This window comes from Argiope bruennichi, chromosome X1, assembly GCF_947563725.1.
Source record: "Argiope bruennichi chromosome X1, qqArgBrue1.1, whole genome shotgun sequence".
In the NCBI taxonomy this organism is placed as follows: Eukaryota; Metazoa; Arthropoda; class Arachnida; order Araneae; family Araneidae; genus Argiope; species Argiope bruennichi.
The window spans coordinates 27,550,717-27,572,028 of record NC_079162.1 but is presented as its reverse complement, the minus strand read 5'-3'; the positions used below and the strand labels follow the sequence as shown (position 1 = coordinate 27,572,028).

Genomic DNA, 21,312 nt, shown 5'->3' with positions numbered 1-21,312 from the left:
TAACTAGATTTCAAATAATAGACACGAATATGCACAATGGGTTGACAAATTCTTTTCCAGGAAATTCAATGCCATCCTTTCAATATAAATGACACCGCTAATAAGAAGCTAAACGAGAACTATTCTAGAAGGGAGTTCATCATTTTGAAAATTAGTCAGACGACGAGGGCGACACCGAAGCCAGCACGGCCCTCGAATAAATTTCCGCAGCTTGAAGAGTGAGTTTGATCCTCAACGGATTTAGTATGCACCAGGTTCATTAAATTCGATACTTTCCGAACACGATGTTGAGACCGCCGCCACTCTTTGCGAACTGTCAAAAGAGAACCTTCTTTACATGGCATAAAATTGATTGTAGGTAAAGTACGACGAGCGGAATTCTTATTTCTTTCTTAAATCTTTTTAAGCCTTTAAATATGCACAAAGTCAGGAAACAAATTTTATCAGCAATAAACTAAAAAAAAATCTAGGATTTCTTCTTCCTGCAGCAAGATTCTGTTAAATAAACGTTTATTTTTCTATTTGGATGAAGGAACTTGTTCCGTCTCTAAATTCTAAATCTTCCACTCTTTGTCTACGCCATCTATGGACAATTAAAATTTATTTCCATTGGCATAAATATTTATATATTCATAAAAACTTAATAAAAATTAAAAAAACTTAATAAAAAATAAAAATAAAAATTTTAGAAATGATTCTTACGTGTGATCTTTCTAAATATTTTCCTACCATAGTCGGCTTTTGTAATTAATGAATGGATCAAAACCATCGACTTGGCACTTAAAAAAAATCTCGTTTACATTTACAGAGGTTTGGAAAAGAATACATTTCCCTAATGGAAGCAGGTTAAACTGGTTTTTATATCGAATTCTTCATTCCAAATCGCAATACCAACCTTATCAGAAAGAAGGACTATAAGGTAAACTTTAAGAGTCAGATAATCTGCTTTTCGGGTCAGGCAACAACAAAACAAGGCATGAAGAAATCCCCTCACTAATGATTTTTTTTATTATTAATTGCTGATTCAGAAGTCACAGGCAATAAATATTTCGCTACTGACTCAGATTACGGCTGGCGCTAAGAAACCCAAGGCCACAAATATTTATTGCCTTTTCCCATGGACTTCGGACTCAGCAGTTATTAGCGTCATTTTCATCGCTTCTTCGCGGAGATAGATACATGACTAGAATTGATGGGAATTCTCAGTTCTCGGAAATCAAGCCTCAATTTAGACTTACTACGAGTCACGTTGGTATTGTGAGTGATGGGGCTTGTATCAATGTCAGCTTCAGAAATCGTCAAAGCAGATTCGCCATCTGTGGTTTGCAGATAACGCGTTCTGAAATTCATTCATAACTCTGAATGTATAGCTTGGAACTGACAGCTATATTTGCATTTATCACTTATTCATCTCTTTAAACTTATTTATAGACTGCGCTTTTTTTGATGACTTTCTGTTAAGCTAGAAACATTAAATTTTTATGACATCAGAAGAAAAATTAATCCTCATTTCAGAGTTTCGTAAACTTACTTCAATTGCGATCCCAAAAGTACACGCAATATTGAAATAAAATAGGGAAATAAAGAATTAATAATATAACAAAATATTTAGTAGGATGGTTTTTGTTTTTGTAACATATTATTTAAATGCTTTAAATACAGATTGCATTCAAAATCATTTTTTCTTGCATTGAGAAAAAGACAGTAACATTAGTTGCAAATATTTTCGCAATTCCATTCAGTATCAGGGCACATTTAAAAAGTCCTGACTTTTTTTAAATTAAGAGGTCAGAATAAATATGCTTAAGAGATCTAACTATATTATGTTTTTTAGTTCAGTGTTAAATATAAGGTGGAAATATTATTTAATGCATCTAATAAAATACTGTTTGATCTTTAAACTAATTACATATATCAGCAACTTAATTATTAAGAAGCCAAAGGCAATGCTTCTATAACTAGCAAACAAAAAGTCAATTATACTTTTCTTTTAAATCAATACAATATAACAATTTATTTGTCATTTGGACTCAAATATTCAATGGAGAAGATTTCGATAAAATGTCTGTACAAGCAATCATAAATCTGTTTCAGTAATTATGTTCAAACAATAATTATAGTCAGTAAAAATGCATGAATGAATCAGATTCATTTTTCATGAAAGAAATTTTGAATCAATCAAATTTTTAATTTCCACCACAGTTATATGTTTCAGTGATAAATCATATTTTCCAATCAATCATGTATCTTAAAAGATTTCGAAACATATTGCAAACATTAGGGAAAAAAGAGAGTGCCAGTACTATAATAAGGTCTCTTAACTCGAAGTTGGATGGGCTGGTGCACAGTGTACCTCTCTGAATTCTTTCTAGCTGTGTATTACAAATTACCATTCACTCAGCTCTCCAAATCTGTCTACCTTAATTGCTCTGAGTACAATGCGTCTAATTTTATTTGTAAAAAAAAAAACATTTGGTCAAAATGGTACAAATTTGCAGAGCAAGGTGCAATGAACTGCCTGAAAAAAAATGAAAACGTTAAAACATTTTTAAATCGTTACAGACAAAATCCAGTTTCCCTTTTACGATATAGAACCTCAATTTTATAAATTTCATTTTTAGAAATAATTTAAGAATAAATATTGTTTCTGTTTTTTTCTCTTAATTCATTCTTTTCTTAATATCATTCTAGAATAATTCCTCAACAAATTATTGTTAAAAAAAATCTAGGGAAAAAAAAGGAGACAGAACTTGTAGAAAAGCATATAAAAATGAATGGCGTACTCCATATGCTGGGCATCGAAACCTGTACAATATTTCAAACACTACAATGGAGCATTAATGATTATGTGGTACGATTCCGCGTAAGAAACCACTCATATTTAAAGTACCATAATAAAGTTCACATTTTTGAAATAACATTTCATTTCAAGATGAAAAAAAGATTTTTGGCAAAAAGAAACAGTCAAAAATATAGAAGTCGAAAATGAATTCTCTCAATGTTATGAAGTTAAACATAGCAGTTTATGTTGGCAGAGGAAGGATTTATGAAGTTCAAACAAAATGGGCTATTTAACTATCTTGAAAGAAAATGCTGCCCCAAGCAATGAGAAGTTGGGATTGTCACGAAGTTGGAATCTTTATAACATGATAACGATCTTAAAAACACATCAAAAATCGTGAAGGAATAGTTACTATATCGGGCACCAAAAACTTAAGGTCCTCTCCCGCAGTTCCCAGACGATAACCTCATTAAACATTTATGGTATATCTCGATAACTAAGTACGACAAAGAACCATTAGGATAAGGAAAACTTGAAAAAACTATCATGGAAGAATGGAAAAAAATCTTACAAAAAAAAAACTTATAACATCTATGCCAAGTTTAAAGGCAGTGATAAAATTCGAAGAAAAGCAGAGAAAACATTAATTACTATTTTTTCATTTTACTTCTGTTGTCAGTGTAGTCTTTTATGAGTTTTCTTTTTTATTTCTGACACATAAAATTGGCTGGATATCTGCTTAAATTGAATTATTACCTGTTTTATTTTGTTTTTATTGAATTTTTATAAATTGTTGAATTCTACTGGAACGTGTTTTTGGCTCAATATATGCCCTTTATATTATACGTCAATATGTTTGAAATAAAACATTTTATAAATAAAACTCGGTATTATTTTTTTAGCTACTATGCTTACAGCGTCTTTCCGCATAAAGAAAGGAAGCCGGCAAGGCATCTTATACACTGATTGGCCCTTTTAAACATGAAATAAATATTATTGAACCTTCACTCGATGGTGTGCAATTCAATGTGCCCCTTTGCAGCATGCAAAAATGTACATGAAAATAAAGCAAAATCAATGAAGAAATTATGATTACAAAATGAAGTAGACAAGGCAGTCTTTTATTTATTTATTTACTTTTATGCTATCATGCAACGTATTATTTGCCAAATGATTCTAAAACCCTCCGCGCTTTTGCGTTTGCGAGGATAGGTTTAATTCGACAAAATAGGGGTGAGAGGAAAGATGAAGGAAGGGATATTTTCATTTAACAATAAAATAAATTCCGGAAACGCGCACATCATTCCGCATCTCACCCCTGAGTGAGATAGAATCGTCGAAATGTGGTCGTCTCAGGACACTCAAACGAACAATGCAAGTCTCAACGAGCTCTTTTGATTTCGTACATAAAGATAAGTTCCATATTATACTCATACAGATAACCTATTAGTTAGGCGCGGCTATTATATCGCCTATATTAGGTTTACAAATCTCTCAGATCACATGCTCTTCCCCCTCCCCCCCTTTTTTTGTCTACGCTTTCATTTCATAATTAAATACTATATCTATTCTTGTACGCATTGTTTCATTTCTACAATGTTGCAAAACTACACAAAAATTTATTGAAAATGGTTCTCATCACAAAGATTATACATTTTAGACACCTTCGTGAAAGAGGTCAAAAAGAACTAGCAATAGCTAATTTTAAACAAATTTTCTCATTTTTAAGAGTCAATCCATTCATTATGTTAAATCTTCTTTATATGAAATAATTGCAATAGTATTCAGTTTAAAATATGCCCACAAAAATTAATCAAACAGTAATTTTTTGACTTGTTATGCCTAAAAAAAATTATTAGAATTTATTCCTTTTCTTACTTATAATTAAAGATTTTAACACATTAATTTCCAGCTTACTTTAAAGCAAAGATTTCAGTAAGTTTCTTTTAAAGTATTTTGAAAATAAAATAAAGAAAACTACGAAACAAAATAAAATTTCGTTTTTTTTTTTTTAATTTTTTTTTAAATTTTTTTATAACTCTTTTTCTGCGCCTTTAAAGGATTCTAAGGTCTCCATTTTTTTTTAGGGGGGGGGGGTTCATTTTTAGAGTAATTAAGTTCTGAGCTTTTGTTCAACTTACAAGGAGAGAGCAGAGAGCTTATTTAAACTAAAATGAAGTATCGTTTAAATTTTGGAAAAATATTCTAACAAGAACTGTCATTAATTCATTTCAACAAGTTTTATATTATATTACCTTATAATTTTTTTAAAAATATACGTTGCTTTATAATTTAAAAAAATCTGGGAGCCTTAAATAAATAGTATTTATAATGTGTTACTTTCATTATTTATTTTGTTAATATTTTAAATTTCAGTTTTAATTTTTTATACGCTAGCTAGTGAAATCAACTATCTTGATAATGGAGAGCAATTGTTTCATTTTAGATTTGCTACTTAAAACGGCTTATACAGAAATTAAAAATAAAAAAATATGGTTTTGGTAGTAAGAAAGAGGGAAAATGGAACTCTGAAATTCGTATTGCCTAACGGCCAAACAAACAACAAAAACAAAACACAGCCCTGACTGTAGGTGTTATGTGCCAATTGAAATTTGTGCAGAGAGTGTGAAAACACATGTTGACTTGGACAATGAAATGCATTCGATCTGGCCATAAAAGTGAAATGTTAGCAAGCTTTAGACAAGACTGAACAGTAATGGATTAAAAAGAAATTATTTTAAATAATTTCCTTTTTAGGTGAGATGAGCTAAAGATGAATTCGTTTAGCTTTTGATGAATTCTTCTTCCTACTTAGACCATATTTCTTCCTTACTTTATACATATGTAGTCAATCTTAAAAATGATGCCTTTTAGCGTTTCAAAAGACTCGACACCGATATCAACCGATTTCAAAAGACACTGACAGTTGAGAAAATCAAAACTGACGAAATTAAAACTCCGAATAACGCCTGGAGGGGATTCATTATATACATAGAATGTGATTATCTTGGTATTTTCAAATATCAGTATTATCAAACCACGTAATAAAAGTTCAAGTACATAGAAAACACTGAAGACAATGGTAATGAAAATGATTCACTTAATATCATAATTACAGCAAGATATATAGTGGATTCTAAAATTAAATATTACATACACACGACTTGACTATTCAATCAAAATTAATTATGTTCGAAATTAAGTTCATAGTTTTGAGCGTAAAGAGATTTGTCAAGCAAGTAATCTGTCAATGTAATCAATATAAATAATCAGAAAAAGTAAAAATAAATCGTAAAATATTTTTTTAGTAATTATTTTTAAGCTTCTTCCATTTTTTATTTAATGATATTTTAATTACTTATTTTATAATTAACTTTTGATTTTTTTTTCTAATCACCATCACTTTCTCCCAATTACTACAGAAAAATTTAGAAACTCTGGTCACTCTGATACGCTGAACGAGCAATGCGATTGAGAGAGCACGAATGCATCAACAGTATGCGTGCCTTAGAAAGAAAATGCAAGTGAAATCGCAGAAAATAAATGGAGCGTCGTATCCCCGGCTAATAGAAAAAGCGCTTCATGAATTTAAATTGCCTCATTTATCCTCTGAAAGTAATCTTTTGTTTTGCTGCATCCGCTTGCAACTGGTGAGGTTGTGATTCATCAAGAAACCGGACAAATGAATCACGGCTTTTTAATACAGCTGGATGATACCATATCTAAATTAAAATACAGATAATACAATTCAAAAAGTTCTGATTAGAATCGAAACGAATATTATTATCTATTACGATTACAATCGAATCATAATGATAACAAAGGAAATTAATTCATGTGCACACAGTGAATTATGAACTTCTATGAAAGTTAGTGATGAACTCTTAGTGGCCTGTCTATAAGTGATCTAGTGTCTTCCAGAGATACAAAGTTCAACAAACGCGTTTCATTAAGTGACTTTGAATTCCATACTTGGTAAGAGAAACAATAAGATACCTGAAGGCATAATATCAGAATTCAGTTCCTAATGCCAAAGTTCATTTTTTACCAATTTTAATGCGGACAAGTTTCAGATTACTGCCCAGATTACGAAATTTTAGCTCGAAGGAAAACAATTATTTCTCGCCAATATTGCAAGTCTTTTCTTGTAATAACGACATCAATTCTTGTGTAGTGCTTTGGCAGGAAAAACAGAAAACAACTCCTCCTAAGCCATTAAAAATACTTTACCATTTTAACTTCAAGTGATCTCGTGTCAAGTCGCATCACATTAATAAAGAGTAAGTGTTTGGTTAACAAGTAAACGCCCTAACTTGAAAGTTCGCCTTCGGAATCAAGGACTGCATCGCATGTTTTTAAGAAAGTACGGATATATTTTTACTTTTTTGTCATGGTAATGGATTTGTATGCCACATAAATTTTCTTTAAACTAATATGCTAATATGTTTATTGTTGCATGTTTAAGATGCTGTTTTCCTAACAAATGTAGAGAAAATGAAAAGGATGCAACTAACTACCTGTCAAGTGATATCATCGGTGGATTTTCGGGTTCGTTTGAATGGGTAGATACGTTTTTTGAAAAGGAAACTTATTATCATTAAAATGAAAACGTTAGCCTGAAATAACATTTTTGGAATTAATTACTCAGAGGAAAATGAAATAAAGTAAATTTAAAATTTGTCTTTCATTTCAATGTAAAATACACATGGAATCAACGAAATGTTTTTTGTTGGCAAAGTTTCCTTTAGAGAAGAATTCAATCTTCCATTCATGAAGTGTAAAAGTCTCTGATGTAAGGTCACAAGAAATATCCCACACCCCACCCATCATTTGTTAACATTTTAATATAATAAAATATTGATATAAACAAGGTACCATTTATATGAGGAAAGCCAAACTGGTACAACAATTTCAGAATATATATAGAAAACAGGACTATTTAATCTAAAAACACAATCGGTCAAATTTTGACATGCCCATTTAAAACATGTCCTTCAACAAATACTACTTAGACTTGAAAGTAATTTGACTATTTGCCAATGTTAAATATTGTCAAAATGGGCAGGAAACGATGAATTCAAAGATTTATATACCATTTCTCTGTTTTTATACCATCCAAATCAGATATGTTGATGTCATGTTAAACAATTTTATAATTATTCCAGGAAAATCAATTCGAGTTACAATTTTAAAATCTAATGACAACGCCGCAAACATCCAACAGTGAGTTACTAAATAAACATTTAAAATGCACCAATTGCATTATGAAATTTGGCTTCTGTTTCATCATTTATAAAAAAACATCCCTTAACTATTTGCCACTACGACATAAGCAGGAAGCCTATTGGCGGAGTTAAGTATTTTACGACTCTAGGCGATGCACAATATGAGGCTCCTCTTTTAATTAAATAACTAATTTATTTTCACACAGCTTTAAAATGTTACTGATTTATTCCAGGTTCTTCTTCTTTTTTTTTCTTTTTTTTTTTACTTTATTAACTTTTTGAAAATATGTTTGTTTACAATGATTCCAAACTGCCCGGCATCCATATTTGTACACAATATTATTGAAACAAGGATTCGCTGTTTATATATATTCTAATAACTAACTGAACGTAATGAAAAAATAGGAATTTGACCGATTATATTAGATTAAGTGTTAATATCATGATAATATTTTATTTACAGGATTTGTATATCTTATAAACATTTTAATTGGTAAACAGGAAAACAAAGTTTTTTAATCAACTTCATCACAGTAGATGGAAATCCACCATTGACAAAGCAACCCCCCCCCCCACATTTCTTCATTATATTTCATTGTTCTCATACACGTTTATGAATCTAAAATATATACATCAATATTATTATTATTTAAGCAAAGTTGTGGCAAATAAGTCTTTGCATGACTGAATATTTGGTAAATCGTGAGATATTTTTATCCGAAAGATAGAATGAAATAATTAAGGCGAAAATATCGAAGTTTTCAGTTTCAAAACTTTCAGTAACATAATATTGTGTGTGTGTGTGTGTGTGTGTGTGTGTGTGTGTGTGTGTGTGTGTGTGTGTGTGTGTGTGTGTGTGTGTGTGTGTGTGTGTGTGTGTGTGTGTGTGTGTGTGTGTTCCTTTTGATGCAAGAAAAGAATAGTAAAATATTCTCTATCGAGAAAATAAATCATGTTTAGCAAAGATTTAATTACTAAAGGTCTTAGGACTCTGGTAGGAGTTTAAGTCTCCTTATTATGAATACGACTCCGAAACTATACTAATTTAAATTCTGGTCAGAATCGGATTAAAGGTTCATGCAAGCTGGTTCGGGAGCTTCTAAAACAAAATGAGTTTTCACATCTGGAATCTAATTAGTAAGTAAATACATTGCAGATGGGGAGGGGATCTGTAAAGTTCATTACTATGAATGGGAAAATTAATTAGTTCGATTTAATTAGCTTTTGCCACACTGCCTTCTTGAGTTATATTGAGAGATTGTTAAGTTCCTAATTCTGTGCCTTAATAAATTTGCAAGCAGAAATAGATTACAAATATAAAAATTATTTGAATAATTTAACGTCATAAGAGAATGTTCCGAAATCATGTTCAGATTAATTATTCCGTTGATTGGCGCTAAATAATACTTTAGAAGGGACTAAGAAAATTTTAGAATTCCACTTCACACGAAAAGCTTTCATCAAGTGTTTAAAATTTCATTTGATGTTTGGCAATGAACTATAGATAACTTCGGGTTGATAATTTAGCTTGCTTCCTCTTTATCGGCATAATATCTTAATAAACATAAAAGTATTTCTTTTGTATCAATTTTCTTGACTCCCCTTACACTAATCAGTTCTTTTTTTTTTTTTTCTATATTTATTTCATTTTTTCTAAACTTATTGCTCTGGGTTCCTATCTCGATATTGCCACTCATAAAGCTGTCGTCAAATATAGGGTTAAGCCGCTTCGTAACCCCTATGATCATTACTCTTTCTTTTAATAAAAACTAAAAAGACTTCAAGCAGCGCCGCTGTTAGCGGTTCTCTAAGTCAAATGCTGTTTAAAGGCAGTAGAATAAAAGCCTCTTTGTCTGGAAAAGAGATTTCTTTCCTATATTTGCTAAATAACTAAGCAGCCAATCGTGCCCATGCGTGTTTTCTTTAGTGTGCTTTTAATATTATCATCATGACGTATAATGAACTGTTTTTATGAAATACAAGCTTGTATAAACATAGTTTAAGCATGCTTTATTGATTTTAAATCTTGAATTACCGTAAACTATTTACTTCGAAAATTAAGAGAACATTTATGCTTTCGCATATGCGAAGTACAAGAAGAGAGAGTACCGTAATAATCAAAAATTTTTAAAAAGATATTTTATAAATTTCTACGTTTTATGTCTCTTTAATTCCGAGAAAAAAACATTTGTGGCGTTATGTCCATCTTATTCGTAAGTTGATCCTTTTAAGAATACAATGACTTAAAAAGGCAATAAGCTAGATGAATGAATATTGGTAAGTAGTTTTTGAACCAAAAATATAAATTTCTGACAAATTTTGGTCGACACTGACAAAGAAGAGTCTCTGTCTGTTCATCCATGCATAGTGCCCAGAATGTTAACACGATAACTCATAATGAGCTAGATAGTTGAAATTTGGCATTCTGCTTTATCACTCTACCATTGTTTTTTTTTAACTTTTATTTAATTTGACTATTTAACTTTTATTTAATTTGACTATTTAACTTTTATTTAATTTGACTAGTTTCATATTTGTAAAGATGAATTTTTATAATCGGTTTTTCCCTCACTGCGTGATATGTTAAGAATTTTGAAATTTTATACCACTCGTGTGCTTTTGGTGACAATATACTATCTTAATATTTTCGCTTAATTTAATTAAATATCAATTCTATACGTCTGATGACATCTGGCAGTTAATTTAAGGGAAGAAAAATACATTTTAACAATCCATAATATTTATAATTTCAGACAAAAAAATAGAAAATAATTAAAATGAGAAAATTTTATCTTCTCAACATACTTCTAAAAGTGAGTTCTAAAAAACTGTCTTTCACCTGAATTATTTTTTAAAAAATTAGCAAATCAGAAGGCAGTTTGTGATGGTAAAAAATATTGTTTGCTGAAATCTTACACATTTTGTTTACTCCACCTCAATACTACCCTACAATTTGGCGATCAACTCTAACATAGAGATGAACATAAACATTTATTCACTTCGTTGCACACGGATATAGATGTAATCGCAAGCACTTAATGTATGTATATTGGGATTTAAAATGGCCTATGATTTTAAACAAGTATAAAAAAATAGAACGAAAAAAAAAAAGTAGCCTAACACAAATTGTTATTCAATTACTCATCAAGGTTTAAATACAATTAATCTTGTTCAACAGTATTTTTTTTACCCCTTTAACTCATGTTTTTTTTTTTTTTTTTTTTTTTTTTTAAGTTTGGGGTTTTTGGGGCTTTCTTTTCTTCTTCTTTCTTTTTCCAAGATAATAAGATTTCTAAAAGGCTATTTTTCATAACTTATTCCATAAGCCTCTTTTCATTATTTATTACCTGGCATGCATTAAATGCATGCTAGTAGTTTCAAAGTTTCCGAATTTTTCTCTATTGTAATAATACCAATCAGTGATGCTCGTGCTCTTCTTATCATTATTCCAATAAATAAGATTAAAAATAACTGAATTAGAATGATATTCGCATTTTTCAAAGCATTTCTACATCAATAAATGCGGATATATATTAAAAAATAATAATGAGATAAGATAAAGCTATCACTCCAGAAATAAGGGGAAACGGGAAAGTAACTGGGATCGAAATCGAACACAAATCGAAAGTGGATTTCTCCTTGTATAGATAAAAACATCACACGTGCGCATGAACAATGCAATTTCATCCAAAATATCGATTTTTGGATTTCCAAACCCCCTCCCTCCCATTCTTATTAGATAGCACATTTTTTCTACGATCTCTCCCCCCCCCCCCTTCTTTTTACTTCTACTTTTCTTATAAAAGAAATCACTAAAATTTGTATTAATCAAAATAATAAGCATTTATTACTGATTCAAACTTTAAATGTGTTTTTCAGAGCTTGAGAGTTTTGCACGTTTTCATTTAGTATAAACATGATATCGCTAAAAGATGAATTCATGTTTCCTTAGCATATTTTATATTTATATTATTTCAAATACTGGAAACAAGGCTTTATGATAATTAAACAGTTATTTTTTAAGAAAATATAATTAGAATGGTAATAAATTCTAGATAATTGTACAATAAATTATGGTATTTTTATATACCATGAAATATAAACAAATACAAAAATTTCAAGAATTGTCCAGTTCCAAAATAAGATTATTATGCAGATATAGCACTCAACATATATAATGCTTTTAATTTCTATTATAAACTTTGATTCAACTTGTTTCATGCCCTTGAAGATGGTGTTTTGCAATTTATCTTCCACTCAGTTCCTGACTCGGTAGAATTTTGAAATTTTGTACAGTTATGTATTCTCGACGATAAAACACTATTTTGACATTTTAAGAACTTTAAAATGTTTAATTATTAATTTAATTAAATATTTATTCTATTGAGTGGTACTGTTTAGAAAAAAATTCGATTTGAGGAAAGAATTTATTAAAACATTCCATAATTTTTATAGTAATGAATTATGTATTAATGACTAAAAAGCAGAAAATGATTTAAAATGAAACATTTTCTATTTCTAGTATACAAAAAAGATGTGCTTTAAAAACTATTTTTCTCACGTTATTTTTCAAAGTAAATTAACCATTCTTGTCATTTTTTATTAATATTATCCAAAATTAATAAATATATCTTTCAATGTTTATACTGATATTTGTCGATGTTACTGCAGCCATTCTAAAAAAAAAAAAACTATATTACATTTTTTTCTTTTTTTTTTTTTTTTTCTTTCTTTAAATCTCTTCCAGCGGTTTTCTGATGCCTACGCATTCGATTCCGTTATTTTTATTATTACTATTTCAAATATATTTCTATTAATATTTTCCGCTTTGCGCATTATGTTAAATATTGCTTTCTGTTCAAAACGTTATATGAACAAGTGGATAAACAGTTGCTTTCAGTGTCGCCCTTTCCATCACCAGAAAAAGACATAACGACTGCTAAACAGAATGCAATCATAATAAAAGAACACTAAAGAAACTTAAAACTTGAAAATCATACTAGAGAAATGTTAATATATATAGAGAGAGATAAATATATTTTTACAGTTTTATATATAAAAAAAATCTATAGAAATGATTTACAAATTTCAGAAAACACGTTCTGTTACATTACTTGATGTAATACATACAAACAAAGCAGGAACGTAAGTGAAAACGACACGGCGATACAAAATATGGGAACTTTATTATCGAAATTATAAGTCCTTAAGAAAAAACTCATAATGTTCGGTGGGTCATAGCAAGTAAATATTGACAGTTTCTGGAAATTCATTACGTTAAATAAGCTGTAAAATTGAAAAAAAAAAAAAAAGCTTATAAAAACTCCTAGTTATGAAATGGAACTGAATCAAAATACCACAAGAGGGAAATTAAAATTTAAACAAAAGTAATTTTTAATTCTATTGTTGCTGATAATACGGTTTCTGATAAATGGCCGAAAAATAAAGAAGATCGTTTTCAGATAATTTTGTTTAAATAAATATACCTTTAAATAAGATCATTTAAGAGTAAAGTTAATTCATTTAATGACACTTGTAAAAAATGAATCACCTCTAAATGTCTTCAATAACATTTGATGATGATAAATGGTGATGAATATGTATATTTGAAGAAATATCACTCATTAGGATTACTCGCGTTAAATGGAAATCATATTTAAAAATAAGAATAAATTAAAGGGTAAAGGGGCAAGCTAAAGAAACCATACGAAGCATTTCCGCACAAGTCGTTAACATACGCTCATTACCGACCATCATTCCACATCCGGTTGTACGACTGCTAAGAACAAGTATGTTATTTACAATTCTGCCAATTGCCCTTATCTCTAGTAAACTAACGCTAAACCCTATATTAATCAGTTTTCGAAGAACTATTTATTCCGATTGGATAGAGATAATGGATTAGATGATCACTATTTGCCTGGTATCAAAATACCAAACCATGCCAGCTACCAAACTGTCAAACTAATGAACCCATAGCGTATGCATAATGTGACAATGCAAAATAATTTAGACGTGTATCTTCTAATTACAATGGCAAAATCCCAAAATCGCTTTCCAATTCAAGATCAACAAATGGTACTTGAATAAATTCTTTTTCAAGAGCAAAAGTGTAGAAAAACTATCTCAATTCCTCACCCTCATTCGCCATAAGGGGAAAATAATATTTCAATCGCTATTTTATCAAAATGATGAATTTTGGATTATCACCACAATGATTTTCAGCAGATAATAGAATAGCTAATTACTGTCAAATACCGCAGGCTGTCTTCCAACGTTCTCCACTAGCCACAGCGAGACCTTGGATATCATCTTCAAAAATTGACTAAGTTTCAAGAACAAAAATTCGTGACCACACAAGAACTTTTGTGACTTTATATTTGAAAATGTTTACGCTTTACAATTAACTAATAGAGCTCAAAATCATTAATGATGCAGAAATAAAATAACAATTCTGATTGACTAAATTGTCATAACTTAAAATTATTAAATTAAATTAAAATTATTAATTAATTAATAATTCAAATTAATCAATTCAGTAACCTAAAATTATTAATTTTTTTATACATTTTAATATATAGAGCCAGTATCAAATTTCCTCCTTTCAGCTTATTGCATTTTTGAGTTGATTTGTTTACAGACAGATGTTTATGACAAATGTTTTTCGAACTGATGGGGATCTGAGGCGTTACTAGTTTATTAAAATTTCAAGATCGAATTTTTCGATAATTGCAAAGGTTTTTTACACTATATATCGGAGATAATTTTTTTAAAAAATGAGAAATGATATGCAATATTTGATCGCGTTATTATTTTGCTGCGGAAATTTGAAATCTTTGTTAATCGAATTATCCACATCATGATTCATTCGCTATCTAACGTTTACCCTCTTTCAGTTATCTGTCATTAGCAACTGTCAGAGAATCCTTATCTACAACTGACAACATTGGATAAATATACAAAACAACATCACAGCAAAGCGTTTTATATGTGTTGATGAGTACAAGTTTCTTTTAAAGATATAGCAAATTATATTTTTTAACGAATTCTTTATTAAATCTAGCAGTTTATAGTTATGCTGGTGATTTTTTCATCTTTTTTTTAATTCAATTTAACGTTTTCTTAATAAGTCATTTGTTTGTATGATTCATATTTATTTGTAATTTTTTTCAATGTATTTACACATATTCCATATGGAAATAACATCTTTTTTAATATTTTTAAGTGATTCACCAAAAAATTATTGAGCTTTTAATACTACGAATTCGTTTCTAAACCGCAATTTATATTCATATCTTTTCTTATCATTTTTGAAACAAAATATTCATTTATCTTATTCTAGAAATGTTTATAGTGAATAATTTACATTTTTTAAAAGTACATAACTAAGCAGAAGCACAGATATCAATTTTAGTTAATGCTTCACGAAACAAGGTTTCTTATAAAAACCTGTTAAATCTAATAAACACATGATAATATACGTTTAAAGCAGTCTAATATAAGCATGTATAAAAATGCTGTCAAAGCTAATTTTGAAAAAAAAAATCATTTTAAACATACACTTCTATATAATTTAAACATACATATTCTAAAAAACACTTTTATAGAGAAATTTGTAAATTAAAAATCTAAACGGTATTATTTTCCAACTTCATATTTACATTACTTAAACATTTTCTTTTATTAATGTATCTATATGTAATTTTTAAATTAATTGTATGTTTTATAATTATTTTATAATGTTTTTAAGCATGTTTGTTGATATATGACAATATAAATTTTTAAAAACAATATACATATGAAAAACTTTTGTAAATGAATTTTCCTACCTTAATATTTTAGCAAAATTTAACAAAGAATAAAATTTCTATAACGTGAAACGTATATTATCATGTGTTTACACGAACCGTTATTTACTGGATAAATAACAGTAAATAAAGGTTCGTATAAATACTGTAAATAAATTTGCTTTATTTTTTTACAGTGCTGAAATTTTGTGGCACATTTAACCCATTAAGATTAAAGATAGAAGCATAAAATGGAACAGCACATCTTCAGTAAACTTATCCTAATCCAACGCACTCACTTGAGCAAGCAAAAGCGTACGTGCCATTAAACGAAATATTTTTTGATATCGCATTGCGCAACTAAAGAAATGTCGGCAAGAATGTACACGAAAAGACCATTCCACTATTTACAATTCCCAGTCGCATCGCTTGAAAGCGTCGCGTGGGAAAATACGTCAAAAAACAGCTGACATTCCCAGAAATACGACATTGACTTTCGAGTCCATATGTCTGGAAGAAGGTGTAAAAATTGTTTCAGTAAGGACTTTATTCGTCGTTTGCTAGGAAAACGGCACATTAAAGCTAAAACAAAAAAAAAAAAAAAAGGAGAAAAAAATTTATTGGACGGAAAATACTCATGACAAAATGGCCAATTATTCCAGAAGCAAAGGACCGTCAGCAATAAACCTCACTTCATGAATCGGAACAAAGAAACTCTTAACATGGGACAAGAAGTTTGAAGGGCCCACCAAGACACTCAGTGACCTTGGGAATTAGCGCGGGTGTGGCGTTTCCCCTCTTTCTGGAAAGTTGAGGGGTATATTACGTGTCTCCAGGCTGACATTTACGATATACGTCTGTAACTGTTATGTGCAAGGTCTTCATAGAAAAGGAGAAAAAAAAAAAAAACATGTATTGTAGACAAGCAAAAAAACCGTCCATTCGTCTCAGAGCAGCATGGACAGTGTCTGATTATTCAAGGAACCAGCCGGTTTTCGAAATTTAACACCTCTAACCCAGGATGAGTTCGATAACGGCGAATAGACTCAGTTGTTGAGATGGAGAAATCCGGGTGATATAAAGGGTATAATAGATGAAGCTTTTTATCAACCCATGTGTCACCTGGGGACATATTTATAGCTTGAAATAATGGGATGCATGCAGCGCTTGGAAATTCGATATAGTAAAATGAAATCAGTAATGTATCTTTTAAATTTATGTGACTTGAAAGTGAGAAAAAGATTAAAATGCGTGCGGCATTCACGGAGATTGATATATTTTTTTTACTGTTCTGAGATATAAATACAGTGGAATATGGCTAATTCGAACATTTCTAATCGGAATTCGATTTTTATCTCAAGTCCTTTGAGTCTTCTATTAACAAATTGCTGATATATAATTAGAATTCAATTTTAAAAATTGCAAATTTTTCCTGAATGACTTTTTTAGTTAAAGACGTTTGTACCTTGTTTCCTATGTGAAATCGTAAGTGCGTTTAGATCTTATCTTTAAGGCCCTTAATTCACTCCAAGACTACTGTCATATAATGTATTCAATCAAACAAGCTATAAAAAGACTTATTACCTTTAAACAAAACAAAAAAAAACTAGTTAGATTAGTTTTATTTTGTTTATTTCGAAGTTTTAATGCACGACTATTGTGTTCAAAAGCTGCACATTATATGTTTATTAAAACAACTTATAATTTCATTACTGACTAATGAAATTGTACGTTTTAAATTATTCATTTTTACTTATAATTATTATTTCTATTCAGTAAAATCACTTACCGTTTTTATTAATTATTCATAGAAACTTTAAAATAATAAAAATAAATCTTTATTACCATTTATAGTCTACACTACCGCTTTCTGTTAATTTTTTGGCCCAGTTTCTTTTCAAATTCAAATTTTTATATAAATCCAATTTTTTTAGTAGTCTCGTCAGTTTTAAATTAGCAAAGTTCCAATGTATTCCGTAGTAAGATATTTGATAAACTATCTTGATTAGAATCACATTTTTTTCGATTAATCAAATAGCTAACATTGAATTAATCTTTTTAATAATTAATTCATCGTTTATTTATTTATCTGACATGAACTCCTGGACTGACATTTAAAAAACTGCATTTATTCAAAAACAAGATTAGATCTACAAAAGAAGAAGAAAAAATTCTACTATGAAACATTTATAAAAACACATAGAAAGAAAGAAATGGTTTAGTGGGCGGCACAAATAGTGGTTGCATACGCTTATATAACAATAATTGCACAGCGTTTTGTTGCAATTGAGTTTTTAAATAATGAAGATGTAAGGCCACAGTTATCTTTCACGCAGCTACCGCAAAACACAAAAAATTACGAAAGCCACAAAAAACACAAATGAGAACAGGAAACACGTAAAACAAAATATGCCTTCAATGAAATTTCACATAATCATACGATTACTTGAAATATTCACAATAAAAAAAAATTCTATAAGAAAAAGCTATTTCAGGTAGCAATAGCGGTGGCACTGTAACCGAAAAAAATTTATTTCCCTTTTCAGCCAGCAAAATTTACATTATAATTATTTTATCTATTAATTTTAATGAATTAATTAATTTTTATTCCGATCAGGACAAATGTATTATTTCAAAGTTTCAGCAAAATTTTAACGAAAATAAATAAAATATTATATAAAACCACGAACATAACAAATACAAATTACACCCGGGGAATAGTATTTTTATTTTAGCGTCCTGCCAGTACGTCATATTTAATTCAAAAAGTGAAATAGTTGTACTTCTATTTTGGCTGCAAAGAAATGGATTTAGCTTAGGCATATGCTTGGAAAAAATTAAAATAAAAAAACAACCTAATTTTAGCTTTGCGTTTAAAACATGTAAAGGCTTAAATAACCAATTCGTATTTACAAAATAATATTTAAAAACAATTTCCTATATTAATTATAATTCAAGTAAAATAATAAAAATGGTAAAACAAACTCAGTAGATTAATAATCCTACAAATAAAAAAATAATAATAATCAAATATGATACACATACTTAATTTTTATTCTGAATAAAATCCTTTTATACAGTAGCGTAATGAGCAGCGTTCAGACGAAATATTTTTCATCATTCCCTCTCCTCCCTTCCCCAGATTTAAGAGGAAAATAGATGGCATATAATACAACACGACACTCATTTAAGATTGGCATTCTTATCATCTGTACCCCATATTGCCAACCTCGACAAGCCATTGATTTTATATTTAAAAAGTGTTAAGAATGTAAATGTTATTGTTAAAGTATTAAACCCCTTATTTCATACATCATGGTCAGTTATTTAATTAAATGATTAGCTAATCTATGAAATAACTGAATTATGCACTTAAACAGCAACATATATGAAGTATACTAAAATACTCGTCTAATTTGTGGGGATTACAAAAAACTAATTTATCCAAAATTAAAAATTAAGGGAAACTGTGTCTAAAAATAAGTACAGCAAGAGAATTTAATTGAAAATAGTAGTAAAAAAATATATATATAACTATTTAATACATAATTAGTTAACAAATAAGCAACTACTAATTTTAATAAATACGCATAACAGTTATAATTAAAACGTTTTAACATTAAAAAATAATTCCAATAAAAAAAATATTTTTTATAAATATTTGAGTATTTGAATCGTACAATAAAAATTCAAAATAAATTATATAATTCATATCCAAGTTCTTTTCAAAAAGTATGAAATTTTCAATTATTTTTATGACCTAATACAATGTACAGCAATAAAGTCCTAGAATAAATTAAGGGCTTTGATTATTTTTTTTTCTTTTTCTTTTTTTACAATTACTGAAGCAAAAGATACAGATGTATTTCATTAAAAAAAATATTTCAGAAACAAAAACTTTTTTTTTTAACATTTTGGATCAGAATTACCGAAAATAAATTTGAATTATCTGCGATATTTTAACATTATGATAATAGGACATTCAAGACACTAGAAAAACTACGAAATACTGAAGAATGCGATCTAAAAACGTTCTAGTTAGACAATTTCCACTGCTCAATTATTGACGGTCCATTCATCTCTTTTTTTTTTAGTTCAATGAATTTGAAATGACCTAAGATTAAATACTCATTTTTTATTGAATCTGATTCACACATTCAGAAAAAATCGTGATCTACAATATAGTGTTGACCGTTTTGCTTTAAATCCTGTCAGCTGGAACTTAAACATAGTGACCTTTTTCTTTTCCACCATTATTTCACAATCATCCTTCTCTTTATCAGTCCCTTTAAATGAGCAATATCAGGCATTGTGTCAGTTTAGCGACCCAATTGTCTAAAAAAATAGCCTCGGTTTCATTCTAAAGCCAAAATTACGACTGAAACATCAGATGCTCATTTATTTTCATATAAAACTTAAGTGATAAATTTAAACACGAAAATAATAATATCATAAAGATGAGAACCACAATTACAGAATTTACGTAAAGAAAAAAGAAGAATTAAAAGGTTCTATTTTTCATACACGTCAGATATAGCTTTTAAATGAAGAAAAAATTAAGAATACAAGATATTTTATTAGTTATAACATAAAGTAAAAACAATTCATTACACACGATAATTTTTCAACTGTCATGTGGTTATGATATTAACAACATACATCGATCAGTCATGATTTATTTATACTGATGAGATAGAGCGGCAAAAATTAATGAATTCATTAAACCAATCATAATTAATTAGAATGAAATATCACATGTTCTATTTTCCACAAAATCAGTTTCAAAGTATTTAAAGAGCAGATTTTTATGATACTATCGCAATTCTTCAAATAAATTTTCGGTTTAAAAAAATAAAAAGGGCAACTACGTAAAACTTTTTTTAATAATAATTAAAATTGAAGTTCCAATTTAGATATGATAAAATCTTAAGCGACATCAATTAAAATCAATCGACTAATCAAATCGAACACAATTAAGCTAACTGAAAGTTTTTAAGCATCTGTTATTTTTCCAACAAATTTTCATAAAACTAAACAACTTACATGCAAAAGGTTTAACCAGCTGAATTAAGAGATCACAAAGCATTCATCTAAACAATTTTGCATAAAAAAAATCAAATACTTACGAAAATATGATGTCGAACGATAAATAACTTCTACAAAACTCGTATTCTCAGCAAAACTGTAATTATCCGAACCGGCAGCACATGTTGCAGTTCCTTCGACACTGACAAGTCGACCACTGAGGATGGGCAACAAGTTCCAGGGGTTGCCATAGCAATGACGAATATCTCAACCAATCACTGAGCTACATTCAGAACAGGAGGAAATACGAAATGGTTTTTCTCTACCAACAGATAAATGAACGATACCTCACACATGCGCGTTCATCACTGCTGCTAATCCCTGTAAAGCAGCACAATTCTCTTCAAATGAGTGCGAAGAAAAATAATTAAAATTGTGTGTATATTTTTTAAAAATAACATTGCAATTGATTTATGAAAAGTGTCTCGGTTTT

At 29.2% G+C, this 21,312-nt stretch overlaps 1 protein-coding gene across 1 annotated transcript in view; it reads right to left on the bottom strand.

The window, feature by feature from the left end:
- The window catches only part of LOC129959444 (uncharacterized), a 47,553-nt gene extending 26,474 nt beyond the window's left edge, over nt 1-21,079 (bottom strand). Inside the window, exon 1 of the mRNA XM_056072276.1 lies at nt 20,921-21,079. The gene's annotated coding sequence lies outside the window, so the exon portion shown is untranslated. The remainder of the gene's footprint in view (nt 1-20,920) is intronic.
- Nucleotides 21,080-21,312: the final 233 nt, after the last annotated feature.